Source organism: Anabrus simplex, chromosome 3, assembly GCF_040414725.1.
Source record: "Anabrus simplex isolate iqAnaSimp1 chromosome 3, ASM4041472v1, whole genome shotgun sequence".
NCBI lineage: Eukaryota > Metazoa > Arthropoda > Insecta > Orthoptera > Tettigoniidae > Anabrus > Anabrus simplex.
This window is the reverse complement of record NC_090267.1, coordinates 519,790,378-519,804,501: the sequence shown is the minus strand read 5'-3', so window position 1 is coordinate 519,804,501 and position 14,124 is coordinate 519,790,378. Positions and strand designations below refer to the sequence as shown.

General features: G+C 41.2%; 1 protein-coding gene across 1 annotated transcript in view; it reads right to left on the bottom strand.

Moving 5' to 3' along the window:
- The window catches only part of LOC136866889 (receptor-type tyrosine-protein phosphatase H), an 819,913-nt gene that overhangs the window by 260,186 nt on the left and 545,603 nt on the right, over positions 1-14,124 (bottom strand). The window lies entirely within an intron of this gene.

Below are 14,124 nucleotides of genomic sequence, written 5' to 3'. Positions count from 1 at the left end.
AACTCTTGCGATTTTGGATGTTTAAATCTGTGATATATCAGCACATCCGTCTTGAAATTTTTGAAGTTGAATTTACAGATCAGCGCAGTCGAATATTTGAATTTTTGAATTTTCGAAGAGCGGCAACCTAACTTAATCTGATACTATTCTAATAAAAGTCACAGCTTTTCCCAGTTGAGCCCTGTTTCGAATTTTGGAAATTTTGTCGGTAAATTTTAAAATTGTCACTGCATAGTGCGTCCAGTTAATGGCTACCTGAAGTCGCTGTGCTTATGTTTGATATCTTGCTTATTTCCTAGGGTGAAGGTTCAGTTAGAGTGAAGTATCAGAGGACAGTTGGTTGTAACTTTTCTTTTGAAATGGAGGCTACATAACTTTTGTTTCTCTATATAATAGTCCCAGGGGCTCTGAGCTTTGGAGCGTGGGTTGGCGACCACGGGGCCCTCAGCTGAGTCCTGGCGTTTCTTCCACTTACTTGTGCCAGGCTCCTCACTTTCATCTATCCTATCCGACCTCCCTTGGTCAACTCTTGTTCTTTTCCAACCCCGACGCTGTTAGGTTTGCGAGGGCTAGGGAGTCTTTCATTTTCACGCCCTTCGTGGCCCTTGTCTTCCTTTGGCCGATATCTTCAGTTTTCGAAGTGTCGGCCCCCTTCAATATTTTCCCTCTGATTAGTGTTATATAGAGGATGGTTGCCTAGTTGTACTTCCTCTTAAAACAATAATCACCACCACCACCTCTATATAATACGAACAAAATTGGTTGTAATTTTTCTAAGACTTTTGTTTTGAACTGAAGGCTATCTTTTTTACCTTTTCTGTATAACCTGAGTACAGTTGATTATTGTAAATGTGCTATGTGTGTTGTTTTGAACTGGCTTTTTAGTATCTCTATATAATACGAGCACAGTTGCTGACTGAACGAAAAAGCGTGTTGCATTTTACCAAAAGAAGTAGATGCGTAGACGCTTAAAAGAAGTCTGATTTATTACTCAAAGAATTAAACGTAGAACTGAAGCTCAACCATTTGAAATGAAGTTTGTTACCACGTTTTTTGTAGCAATTTCTCCACGAGGTAATGCTTGGGATATTGCGTTTTTCGAAGTTCTTCGAGGCAGAAGCCTCCTTCGATGAGCTGGCCACTAAGGTCATCCAGTAAACAGGCGACTGGGTTGGTGAGTTTCGCTTTTCTCCGTGCTCCAGTTTGGTGTGTAGCCCTTGTCGATGTGACTGATACGAACTTAATCGGCTATGCAAAATCGATGACGGCGTACAAAACTCTCGACTGTTTTGACAGGATTAAAAAGGACGAAATTCTAGTTCTATTTCTATAATTTCTCGTTCGTGAGCAATATGAGCACGCGGTTGAGACGTGGTGCCGCGTTACTAGGCTACAGCCACGTGTTCGATTTAAACGTTCTACAGCGCTAGTGTTTAGAGTGCTATGGGTGACATTGTAGATAGGTATAAAATTCCTTGTTGAGAAACTGCTTTTGCAGAAGTTTATTTTGATACTTTGATCTGTGAGTGATTCGTTTGTATGCCGCAGTTACTACAGCATCTGCCTTATTATGCACTCGTCCCATGAAAGCCATTTCTAATAGATATTGATGAAGATGACTATGAAGATGACTCCATCATTACTTTTGGCATCGGGAATCATTTCAACGAGACCGACTTTGCCAGAGATCGTCGGCTCGACGTGCAGTAACTCGTGAGCGAAGGCTTGAACGATGATGACGGCGTGACGAAGCTCTTTCTCCTTCATGAGCAATATGACCAGCCTGCTGAGATGCATTTAAGAGCCGCAGACGTTTACGAAATTTAGTGGGATTATTCCAGTAAGAAAAATCGACGAAAGGTTTTAATGTCGCAGACGCAACTCTTGAAGCTATACGTCGAACAATCTCTGATCATTCTGTATCTATCGGTCTTATTTGGACTGACCATCTATCGTAATTTCCACTGTCAGGAGCTCTCGAAAGAAGAAACTTGTAAAGGTCTGGTTTTGATTTATAGTGAAAACCTTCCACAATGATATATAAAATCGCCAATGCAAAATCTCTTGTTCACACAGCAAATGCCGCAGCTCGTATTGGTTTTATTGGTAACTAGCTGTTATCCACGGCTTCGCTCGCGAGGATTTCGTAAGTTTATAAAAATTAATCGTTCCTCGGTACTGCACTAAGACATTATCTGAAAATCCCTAAAGTATAAAAATTCGCCGAAAAATTGCATTTCATTTACGCCAGAGCTAAATCTGGAACATGCGACATGGAACTCTACATGTGAGAAACAGTCAAAAAAAGGGTTCTTTATTTCTGAAGGAGATTACAAATACCAGTTTTCACGCCTGTAACATGAGAGATACTGTAGATATACTATTTTTAAAAACTGCCCCACTCCTTGGCTGAGAGTTCGTCGTTGAGGCCTTCGGTTCACAGAGTTCCGGTTTCGATTCCGGGCTGGCTCGGATATTTTAATCGCGTGTGATTAATTCTTCTGGCTCGAGGACGAGTTGTTTGTGTTTGTCCCAACACTCTCCTCTTCATATTCACTCAACACACCACGTTACCAACCACAACAGGAATACCCAATAGTAATTACATCCCTACACATAGGGTTGATATCAGGAAGAGCATCCAGTCGTAAAACAGCGTCAATTCCATATGTGCGACACAGTTCGCACCCGTGACCCTACAAGTGTGAGAAAACCGATAGAAGAGAAGAAGATAATCATTTTAAATTATCACCCGCTTTTTTAAAAATGTTCACCCCCTTAAGTGGATTTTTCAGAAAAAGTGCGTTCATTTATTTTTGAAAGAGATTCCAAATAAGGCCCACCAATTTTAACGTCTGTAACATGTTCCGTTTTTGAGATATATGTATCCTCATAGAAGGAGTTCAACTCCTTCCTCACTTCTTTTCAACCGTCACCCCTTAAGTGGACTTTCTGAAAACAAAAATTTGTGGGTTTTTTTTTATTTTAAAGGAGAGTCCAAATACCAGATACACGTTAGGTTTTTGTGATGTATTATAGATAATCTCGCTGCTGTAAGCGTACTGGAGCTGACGTTGCCATGGTTACGGCAGTTCATTTCTTTATCCGATTCCTAGAGCAGGGGTAGTGTGGTGCCAATATCTCAAAACGGTTGGTTTTAGGGCCTTAAAACACGATTTTCGGGCGCATAGGGCTTACCGAATTTTGTTCTTTGCGTCAAGGGGCTTAAAATGAGCTTTGCCCTGTCCTTGTACGACAAATTCGATATTTCGCCTACATTAGCCCAGTATTTTTATATCTCCCCACGTCGCTCCCCCCCCCCCTCGAATTGTTTCGAAAATAAAATATAGCCTATAGCACTCAAGGATAATCTCTAACAGTGAAAGAATTTTTAGAATCGGTCCAGTAGTTCCTGAGATTGGCCATTACATACAAACAAACTGTACCTCTTTATATATTAGCCGTTTCACAAATGGTGAAGTTTTGGGTCTGTTAGTAGCTCTAAGCAACTTCATGAACTGCGCATAATACTCGGGTGAAGATAAGAGTTCCGCTTATTGAGTGTCTTTCGATTAGGTAAGTGTCGATGCAATGATCGGCGCTCACAGGAACGGCGGAGAAAACACTTCTTCTTCTTCTTCTTCTTCTTCTTCTTCTTCTTCTTCTTCTTCTTCTTCTCATCTCCTTTGTCCTCACTCAAAGTCTGACCCGTCTTCGGCTCGTTGCGTGAAGTCTGCGTTGCCTTCGATAGCATCGCTTTCGGGTGTTTGTGCGTTGCCTTCGACGTCGCTTTCTGTAATGTTTGCAATGGATACTTTAAATGTTTTTGAGCAAAAGCTTGCGTTTGAGTTCACAGAACTTCCGTCAAATATTATTTCTTGCACGGATAATATGCGGCTTCAGTTGTTCTTCCATTATAGTATCCTCTACATTAGCATCGCCTCAAAGATGAATAAAATGGAAAAAGCCTCTATGATAGCGTCCTTTACCGATTTCACTCCGTTTGGCGACGACACAACCATAGCTGTGGGCATTCCAACAGGCGGCAGACAACTGTGAAAGGGCTATAAAGGTCAGGTCAGGGTTCATGTGGTAATTGTAACGAGATGCATATTTCGTTCATCGAAAGAGGACAGTTAAGTTCGCATTATCACGAATCAGCAGTTTCGATATACGTGAATATGTTTGACAGAGATTAAAAACAGTCTACATGTTTCTGACGACCCATACTGAAATAGTCTGCTCTTGTGTGGAGCGAATCAGGACGAAGAAAGTACCTCTTCATGTGCTACAAATTAAAAAATGCCATCCTTTCCTTTCGAAGATCAGACATGACCATTTCCGAAAACACCTATAGCGGTTGATAGAGCGACTTGGCAACGTTCTAGATATTCTTAAAACCTACTCCGTTCAACGAGATAATCAGAGTGATAATAGAGGATGATTGCCTAGTTGCACTTCCTCTTAATACAGTAATCAATACCACCACTATCACGTAATCAGAGTGATAAGGTCTTTTTTTCTTCGCAACCCGATGGTCCGGAATGGACAACGAATGGAAGTAGGAAAAAGCGATCCGCAGCGTTGTTCGTTCGATGGTGAAATAAGGAGAGAAACTATGTCACCCTACAACAGAGTGAACATCGATGGTCGATTCTAAGATTCACCTGCAGCAAACAAAATGGACCCTTTCCGATTAAGATTGTGGAGAGGGATATACCTTTACCCGTTGTGAGCTTCACGAGTATGGCGTTTTATCACTTTCCGATAAACATAGCTGGTCTTAGGCTTCGGCCACAGTGCAGGCGGCGAGCGGAGCGTTGAGAGTCAGTAAGCGGAGCGGTATCAAAGTTTGTCTTTGCTTTTAGAGAATTCTTACCTAAAAAGAACAATTCAGGTAGGGTCAGAAGAGAATTTGGTGTTCATCCAATTAATAAAGAACGTGAAATGTATGGAGAATTATATGGGGAACTAAGGAGATTTCCTGATAGATATACTCGTATGTCTATTCAAACGTTTGACTTCTTACTAAACAAACTGAAGGCGCGACTACAGAAGCAAGTCACCAACTTCCAGAGACCCATCAGTCCTGCAGAAAGACTAATCATTACAATAAGGTAAGGCTATTTTTGAATTAAATGCACAGGTTCTATAAGTAATGGTGCAAATGTATATATAAATTAAATTGATTAGTTCTATGTCTCCGTAAATTTTTGTGGAAGAAATTCAGTCGCATTCGTTCAAAATACATCCAAGAGCTGTCCTACAAGTTAGCTTCTACTTAAAATTTACTTTTCAATATTAGAAACATATTAGAATATTACAAGAAAAATATTAGAAAAGATCGAAAGTTGCAAGGGTTTCATTCTGTTTCACTTGCTTCTTGTGTTTTTACCGCGTTTAAAACTTCAAGCAAGAATGTACTTTGCAATGTTAATTTTCCACCGCGCTTTAATTCTTCATATGCGGCAGAAGAGTCGTTAAGAAACAGTAATCGGGATCCTGTCTCTGCCTTTGTCCTCGAGCTCCAGCATCTTCTCATCGGGCCCTTGGTTTTGGCGTTGTGGTATCCGAGGACACATTTGTCTGCTGCGATACCTCCTCACCATCACTGCCAATAGTATGTTCACTTTCCCCCACATAAGAGGCGCTTGATGGCGATGGCATCTCTTGCAGGTAGAGGTTTCCCTCAGTTCCACCGGGGAGAACGACGTCCTTTATAAACATCATGGCGTCGAAAAACGCCCAAGATGATTTTACAATTTTTTGCTTCGGAATTGCTGTATGTCTTTGGAAGCTTCTGGAGTTTCTTCCGGAACTTGTCTTTCAAATTTTTCCACTTGTTTTTCGCCACGTCTCCTGAAGTAGAACACAGTAATAAATATTCAATAACTACTGTATGGTGTAATTAATATGATCTTATATTAGTCCTAATGGCTTACAATTTTAAAAAACACTTAAATTTCTAACACTGTTCTTATTTTCTAGGTTTCTAGCGATCGTTTCGGTCACCGCCTTTTTCCTTCAGGGCAGGAAAAAGCTACGGTTTCTGTAACAGTGAAAGAAACCTGTGAGGTCATCTGGAGTGAACTGGCGCAACCAACTGAAGAAAGGCCACTGACTACTATGAACGCTGGGAGTTCCCTAATTGCTTCGGTACAATCGACGGAGAGCACTGTCATTAAAGTGCCCTCCTAATTCCGGCTCCAGTTATCTCAAAAATTTCTCCGTAGTACTACAAGGTGTTGTTGACGCAGACTATTGAAGTGGGGTCGAGAGGAAAACAGAGTGATGGAGGCATTTTCACAACTTACACTCTTTTCAGTTTATGGGAAACTAATAATTTTAATGTCCTTGTGATAAAGGACCACCGAACTCTGCCACTGGTACTTCTTGGAGATGAAGCCTACCCTCATGAGGCCATATCCGGGGAGAGGACTAACGCCTAGAAGGGAAAGGTTTAATAAACACTTACCTAGCGCTCGAAAATGTGTGGAATGTGCATTCGGAATATTACGCGCTAAGTGGCGATTTCTCGATACAAATATTGACACAAACGTGGAAAAGGCCATCAATGTACTTGTGACCTCCATAACCTAATACGGGAAAAGGATGGTGACAGTGATCTACACTATCGTGAAGTGACTCTACAATTTCCAGAAAATGAAACTGTCCAAACTTGTGGGAACTTAGATCGCAGGAACAACAGTTGCAGTGGGGAGGCAAATAAGAGATTATTTCACTTATTATTTCAATGACTTGTAAACTGTCTGTTGGTATCACCACATCATCACAAACAGAATTGACTTAGAAATAATCTAAATTAATTAATTACTGTAATGAAATAGAAGGGCATATTTTAAGTAACAGTAAAGGGAAACTGATAGAAATTACGACATTCATTTTTCTGTCCCCAAGGACTCTTTTTAGTATTTTTAGTATTTAAGTACTTTTATAAAAGTGAGATGCAATGCCGGAAACACAGTAATGTGTTCCAAAATATAATAATATTAATTTAACAATGACAATAGGACGTACAATAATAATAATAATAATAATAATAATAATAATAATAATAATAATAATAATAATAATAATAATAATGTGTAAGTTATTAAAGGCAATATTGTTTATGTTCATAACCGTGTTTGATTTTTAGTTGAATTTACCTGGTATATTTAACATCGTTCCAATCTCTTCCCAGGCTTTTCTTGTCATTGGTAGGTTTTTGAAGTTCTCCTCTCTGTCATTCCATAGGAAAGTGCGAGTTTGGACTTCAGGAATTAACACTTCCTTCTCTGCTCTTGTTAACTCACGAACAGCGACGCAACTGAAATCTCAAACAGGAATGAGCGGCTAGTGGCAGGCAGCCTTGTCCTTGAACCAACTTCCCCTCCAAAATGACGCGCCGCTGGCGCTATGGCCACATGCAGTTTCATCCGCGCCGCCACACAGACCAACGCTCCGCTCGCCGCCTGTACTGTGGCCGAAGCCTTAAAGACGTCGCGGTACACCACTCTATCTGACTGTTGGTTTCAACAGACGAAAGATGCCTCGCAATTTGATGACGCCAAGCTGCAAAACACACGCCTTCACCTAGAATTTGGAGCGTTGTAACAATATCAAACAAGAGTCATGTTCACTCTTTACGCCAGAAGAGTGCTGGACTGTTCCAATCTCGAAGAAGCTATGAAGGAGCCTGCCGTCGTTATTCGACTAGTGTTTGAAACGATGGAAAATATCTCAAGAAAAACAATGGCTTATTGTCTGCTCATTCATGAAACACAACGCTGTCCAACATCGTGAACAAAGTATAAATAATATATTGAGTCCCTTAGAAAAATAACATTCTTTAGTCAATCGTTCATTGAGATTTGCGTAATCATCAGTTAGGTCTAGAGGCTGCCATTGTCTGGCATTGCAAGAAGAGTGTCAGAAAAACCAAAAATTATTTCCATGGATATTTCTAGCCTCGCGTGCGAGATGGATGCCTTAAACAAACGTAATACGTTGAGTCAAACCTCCGACTTTGAAACCAGTTACTGAGTTGCGGAGAATTCAGACATGTCGCACGTGTCAGTGTGCTTCACAACTGATAAGAAAGCACATGAAGAAACTTTACCGACGTATTCGACAGACCCCATGCTTTATAAGGCAACAGCTCCGTTTTTAGGTGCGCAATGAACATTTATTTAAAAGTTGAATTGTAGTTAACTTGTAGATCCTAGACTCTTGAAATAATTAGTCTTTTTAACAGACGACTTGTCTTCTTCTGTTAGTGCGAGATGAGCGTGATATCGAAACTTTAAGTTAAAAGCTGAATTTTAGCTCCCACGTAGTAGACAACCTTTGAAAAATTAAATATTAATATTCGAAGAAATCATTATCAAAATTAAGCTCGTTAATTCACCTGTTGTTTTCGTTCTTTAAGTATAAATTTAATCAAATCATTCTTGTAAATGCTTTTCGAATTCTTCATTCTGATTTTGTTGTGTTTCTTCAAGTCTGGAACTTTTAGACTTTTAAGACAATTAAGACTTCACTGGTTCTTCGTCTCCGGAGTCCTCAGCTATTACGTCATTTCTTGTGTACTTCCAGTACTTTAAATTCTTTGCTGAAGCTCTAAGATCTTTCAGAAACATTTGGAACTGCTGATAATTACCAACTTGATTCTAGACTTTATCAATGAGTTCTCCTTTGCGTTTGCTATTGCTTTCAAATCGGGAAGTTTCTCTTCAAACAAGTTATTTTTTTGAATCCCATAGGTCGTGTGGTTCTTAAAGTTCCCTTTCACTAGCTTCAAAAGTAAAACGTTGAATTTTAACTACCAGTACGATTCGATACACCCTTAATAATGATATCCTTACTATAGCATAAAGCACGTCACCAGCAAGCCCAAGAATCTTCTCTGCACGACAAACATTATTTATTAATCTATTATTAGAAGTTTGTTTGTTTTGTCCAACCCTTGTCCCGTTTCCCTACGGGGTCGTGTATGAGGTCAGACGAATCTGTCGTGGCGAGTTTTTATGACTGGATGCCCTTCCTGACGTCAACCTCATCAGAGGAGTTAATGAGCTGAGATGAATGACGTGATATGTGATAGTAGGGAGAGGGTGAAACCCGGTGCCGGCACAGAGCCTACTCCTATCGAATAGCACCAAGGGGTCTGCCCAAGGCTTAACGTCCCCATCAACAGCGTCATATGAGCACTGCGGAGAGGTTTGGAATTTAATCCAGGCTTTTGGCACACAGTCTAGTGATTAGAAATTGTATACCACCACATCCCCTACCGGCCAACATTCTGATGGTGAAATTTTTTTCGACCAACGGGACTCGAACCGGCTAACCTAGGTGTCAGCGCCTTAACGATCACGGCCACCAGGCGGGCTTAATCTATTATTAGAAGTAAAATGTTTAATTTTAGGCTAAACCGATGTGCTCGTCCACATTGTTAAATTCAACATGAATAAGAAACGACAGATACAAATGTATTCATACGAGTCCTTGTGGTCACTTTCAACACTCGTGCAACAGTTCGTATAGATTTTTTCAACACCAGAACTTTGTATTCCACTCGATCTTGCTATGCCATGACGGAGAAGAAGCTACAGCGACGAAGGCAGAAGAAAAGGAAAAGCGGTCGTGTCAGGGGACTCGACTTCCCTTTGAGCTCCACGCTCCTTGGACCAAACTGGACAAACGGCTGGCGCGTGGTGATTTGATGATCTCGCACATCGAGCGAGTATAAGAGACGAATTAAGCGGCGTAACCGATTGAGTTCTCCTTAAAAAAAGGGCAACGCAACTCGCAACCCCGTCTACGATACCAGTAGCAGAAAGAATGGCAGCATGAGTTGTCATTGCTGCCATGAAACGTAAACTTGTCGTTAGTGGTCATGGCCTAAAACTGAAACGTGGACTTTTTTTAAATTATTGATTTAATGTTCGCTACAAGGCGAACACGAAGTGGTACTGAGAGTTCCCACTTTACTTCTGACCGATCATGCACCCACACAACGAACCTGACCTCTACGCGCTTGAGTTCCGTTCGAATAAGCCTGTAGTTACTTCACAACGGAGCGAATCCCACTCGCCCCCTTTACCCATACTGTAGACAATATCCATCGACACGCACGAAAGGAGCTATGCCCATAGTTTCTTCTTTTATGGGATTAGAATATTAAAAAAAGAAGAGGTTGCAAAATCTTTATTCATTAAACTTCATTTAAAATAAATGTATCTTCTGCAGTTTTGCGAGGCGTATTTAAATGATAGGACTATGGCTAAAGGGGAGTTGTTAACCCGCAAGTGGTCGCTAGCTGAATTGTAATGCGAGTAGTCGCACACGAGACTTTCTCTCATATTAAAATCTTTATTCAAAAACGTAACTTATTTTACTAAGTATCTAGGCGTCCAAAACGAAGTCTTTGTATTATACATCCAACGTAACGCCTTGCTTTAGTTCAATATCGGTTACTCAGAGATAACGCATGTCGTAGTTTGAAAGCGGTTTAGTATGCTATAACACCACTTTCGTCAGGCCATGTGTAGATGCTTGAGTTTTCCTCTTCTTCTGTTGAACTGTTAATATCCTCAAGTTCACTTTTGTTCTGTGCGTTTAGAAACTTCTTTTCCTTATAAATTTATCTTCGTGGCGCTTCCTAGTAAACTTTTTACAGAAGGATTTTTCACATTTTTTGCAAATATACTTCATTGAATGAATGAAAACCATAACGGTATAAGTAGCATTTTGTTCATTCAGAGAAAAAGGCATTAAAACATCTTAACACTCATATAAAGCATGCTATTTGTAGATATACCACCCATCACTAGAGCGCAAATATTATCACTATCACTTGTATCTCTTTGCTGGTGAAAGGATACATCCTCGGCCCGCCCCGCCCTTCGGGTGGGGAATGAAAATTTCTCAAGAAGAAGAAGAGACATCCTCCCGGAGTTACATCCTGCACTTAACTCACTTTTCAAAAAAATATCACTTATACCGTTATGGTTTTCATCCATTCAATTTATCAGCGATAGCAACAAAATACAAGTACTCACTAAGGTGAAACACGAAAAAAACCCTTCTATTTTACAAGAAACAAATGATCACGTAATGCTTGCAATCTCATTTATGAAACTAAAAACGTTTAGACGAGAGAAAGTACGTACCATCTAACTAGACTGAAGTGAATTAACACAGCATTAGTGGAAATAATAATAATAATTGAACCGCGAGGGTGCACCCGCCCCGTTCATTCAAATGAAGTGCCTTGAAAAACGCCGTCTTCAATATAAACTTGCAACAATTCATGCAAGAAGTTTGAACTTTTCTTCACAGATGTCTCTATCAAAAAACGTATGTTATGCCCTCTAGTGTGAACAGAAACGATTAAGACTACAAAGTAATTTGTTATTTTAAGGTTTCCTAAAACTGAATTGATTTGTCCTCGTTTTTTGTGTATCACTGTTGTCAACACTTCGGTTTCGTTCTGCCAACTTCAAAATTAACTATGGGAAATATTGTATGTGTATTTTTCCACCAATAGTGTGCATCTCCTACTTATTTGATTATCCAATAAAAATTTTGGGTGTGTCGGACCTTTGCCCAGACCTCTCTACAACATTCCTCTCGGGTATAAAAGCTGGCAATTTTTCGAGCCACCTTGTCTTCTTGATCGTCCAGTTTACTGTGTGTGGGGGCGTCTCGCCCTTCATCGAGCAGTCCAGCGCAGTAAGCTAATGGCAGCCATTTAATAACTAGGTGATAGCTAGCTCGAGGGGAAGGTTTCCTGTTATTAAGAATGTAACCTTATCTTCAATAATGTAAACTGCATCTCCAAATGTAAATCTCAAAAGCAGCCTAGAAACTTAGCCGAAATTCGGGAATGGAGAGTGTGACACCCCATCAACTTGTTTTTGATGTGACTATGTTTTTGTAACCATTTTCTGTCTGTAGTTTTGTAACTTAAAAATTCTCCAGCTAGTCACCTCAGTAGAATAGCATAGCCTGTGTAACTCCGTGCCAGAAGCCCATCATGTTGATTTTTGGGCCAGTAACTTTAACTTGTTTGCTTTATTCCCACCAAGGCCCGGTAGAATACTCCTGTAAGATTCTTTATGCTAAGTGGTTAGACTGTTGAGAGGCCTGGAAAATGTAAATTTCACTGAGCATAGATGCTCTTCCTATTCTTGTAGAGGTCTCAAACAACATTTATAAATTGGGAGCTGTAACCTCAAATGATTAATTGGCAAGTTTTGTTGATTTTCTGCTTTCTCCTACTTTACATTCAAACTACTGTACCTGAAATCTTGTTCTGTCGCTGAGCGATGTGTTCTGTTGAAATTAGTTTCAAGAAAAAACAGTAGAAAATAAATATAACTCTGATTTCAAATCTTTTTATTAATCTTTTGATTGTAGTAGTTAGATCCATTCGTGCCCGCGCCTTCTTTCACCTCTGTCCACTACGGAATCTCCGTAACAACAGCAACAACAACAACAACAACAACAACAACAATAATAATAATAATAATAATAATAATAATAATAATAATAATAATAATAATAAATCTTACACACACAAGCGTCTCGAGTCCCACTGACTATTTCGCGCCTTCGTTACCAATATATCAAAAGAGACTGCGGTCACCCACCAATCGGGTAAAATTACACTGGTGGAAAAAAATATCCAAACACCAACAAGGGGTTATGGTAGATTAATGAACGTTGGTAGGCGTGTTTATACATCTGAAGGATGACGCTGATTCAAATTTCCCGAAAATCATATTAGCGTGACGCTAGTAGCGACCCCATGAGGTTTGCTGTACTACACGAGATCGTTAGTTACCTGTGAGATTGGACGGAGTGACTGTGACGAAGAGGCCAGTATCAACAGCTCACTGCGGTTGAACGAGGCCTGAAGGTGGTTTTTCCTTCCGCGCTATTGCAGAACGACTCGGCAGGAATGTCTCCACTGTGCAGCAGTCGTCAAGAGAAGGTACGCTCGCAAGAAGACCGGGCTCCGGACTTCCCCGTGGCACCACCGAGAGGCAGGACCGCCGTATTCGGCGTATGACTGTGGCGCAGCGGACTGCGTCTGCAGCAGCAATTCGAGCGGCAGTTGGCACCACAGTGACACAGAAATGTTCGAAATCCGTTACTTGAAGGACAGCTCCGAGCCATACGCCCTGCGCCGTGCATCCCACTTACCCCAAACCACCGCTGCCTGCGACTTCAGTGGTTTCAAGCGAGAGCTCATTGGAGGACGGAATGGAGGTCCGTTGTGTTTTCCGATGAAAGCCGGTTCTGCCTTGGTGTCAGTGATGGCCGTGTGTTGGTTAGAAGGAGGCCAGGTGAGCGGCTGCATTCCACCTGTCTGCGGCGTGGACACACTGGACCTACAGCGGGAATTCTGGTCTGGGGAGCTATTTCCTATGACAGCAGGAGCGCTCTAGTGGTTATCCCACGCACCCTCACTGCAGGGATGTACGTCCGTCTGGTGATTCGACCTGCTGAGCTGCCATTCTTTAACAGCATTCCCAGGGTTGGCACGCCCCCATGCCGCTGTTGTAACCCAACATGCTCTACAGAGTGTCGACATGTTGCCTTGGCCTGCTCGATCCCCCGATCTGTCCCCAATTGAGCACGTGTGGCACAACATTGGATGACAACTCGAGCGTCGTCCACAACCAGTATTAACCGTCCCTGCAACCGACCAAGTGCAACGGGCATGGAACCCCATCCCACAAGATGACATGCCGCACCTGAAGGACACAATGCATGCACGTTTGCATACCTGCATTCAACAGTCAGGCGATTACACCGGTTGTTAATGGACCAGCGTGGCATATTTGCGATGGTTTTGCTCGCACGGATAGTTACCTGTAGTCTTGTACCTTTACTCAATTAAATATTACCAAAATTTCCGTATTCTACATTCATTATTTCATGATTTTTGGATATTTTTCCGCCAGTATATTACCAAGTCATTGCATCCGTCGGATAGCATCATGTGCTAAAATTTTGCTAGTTTAGGTATCTACCACTAGCAACACCTGCAGGTAGCAATGCTCTACCACTAGATGGCACAGCTAGCAGTGACGTAGCGGTAGAAGACCTGTT